This window comes from Dioscorea cayenensis, chromosome 19 (genome assembly GCF_009730915.1).
Source record: "Dioscorea cayenensis subsp. rotundata cultivar TDr96_F1 chromosome 19, TDr96_F1_v2_PseudoChromosome.rev07_lg8_w22 25.fasta, whole genome shotgun sequence".
NCBI lineage: Eukaryota > Viridiplantae > Streptophyta > Magnoliopsida > Dioscoreales > Dioscoreaceae > Dioscorea > Dioscorea cayenensis.
Window position 1 is genome coordinate 9,304,878 of NC_052489.1, and position 1,702 is coordinate 9,306,579.

Below are 1,702 nucleotides of genomic sequence, written 5' to 3' on the forward strand. Positions count from 1 at the left end.
ATATATATATATATATATATATATATATATATATATATATACATAAATATGGATAAAAAAATAATAATAATAAAAATAATAAAAAAATAATAAAAAGAAATAAAAAAAATATAAATAATGAATAAATAATATAAATAAAATATAAATAAATAAATATATAAATAAATAAATAAGTAAATAAAATAATAAAATAATGAAATAATAAAATAAATTTTCAATTATTTTTTTTAAAAAAAAAATAATAATAATAATAATAATAAGACTTTAAATTAAAAATAATAATAATAAAAGAAAAAAAAATCAAATCAATCAATCAAAATTTGAAATAAAAAAAAATTAAATTAAAAAAATAATAATAATAAAGAGATTTAGATTTGGTTGATTTGACGGAGGGTTGGTTCGGAAGATAAGATCCCATATTAAAAATTTTTAAATTCTTGTTTGGGTTTGGTTGAAGAAGATAAGCCATGTTGTTCTTTTAAAGGAAAAAAAAGCCAGAGAAAAAAAAGAGGGAGGGGATTACAAAAAAAAAAAGATTGAAAAAGTTCAGAGAGAAAGAAAAAAAAAGGAGCACGAGAACTTCTTAGGTGCTTCATCTCCTTCTCCATCCTCCCGTATTTATATATATATAATATATATATATAAAAGAGAAAAAAAATTTCAGTGTTGTCGTCGCCGTTCGCTCGCCGTTACTGCCTGTCAAAGAGGTTGCCGTCATGGTTGGTTGGCTGAAATAATGTCGCCAACCATGTACGGCATCCACCGCCTCTGCTATCTTATGCTTGCCGCCGTTTGATGCTCTTGCCGCTGCTCGTCGTCACAGCCTGTCTAGGAGGTTGCCGTTGTGGTTGAGGGGCTGAAATAATGCCTCTAACCATGACTAAAGCTTCCCGTTACCATTGCCTGATGTTCCCTGCGACAATCGCTACTGCTCATCACCGCTGGATGTTGTCGCTGATGTTGCCGTCATTGTTTGATACCCTTGTCGCTGCCGCCAAATCCCAACTATGTTTCGCTGCCTTAAAAAGACAGAGGATGTGCGAAATCACCAAGATCGCAAAATAGGATGCAACCACCATCGGTATAATCAGCCATCAATAAATTCCAAGACACCATGCTCCTCTTGGTATTTTGTTGAACACTTTCTATACACGGCCGAGGTTCCCACACAACCATGCATACTTTTGAAATAAAGGAGAATTAGGTAGACGCTGAATGAGTGATATGAGGGACATAACCGTGTCGGTGCATGACGTACGTCAATGCTGGATCCCATCCAACTTCAATAACTCATTATCACTTCTCTTCTCCACAAACTTAAGTCTTCAGCCGCAACTCCCAGCCGCAACTCCCGCTTTGGATCCTTCATACAATCATGATAATATATATAATCTTTTGAGAAAGAAAGATATATATATAGATACATATATAGATACATATATATATGTATTGAAGGAAGGTGATAAATTTGTGATGGTTGATATTCTTTGTGTGGGAGAATGGAGGGAAAAAGCATGGCCCCTACATGTGGCTTGAGTTCTCTGTGTTTCAGTGCCTCATTTATTTGATATATTTCTCATGAATATTAGACATGCTCATTTGATACAGGACAAGTCTTTTAATTGAGAAAACAAGACGAATAAAAAAAAAAGCGAAAAAAAAAATCATAATAATAAAATGATAAAATGATAAAAAATTTTGA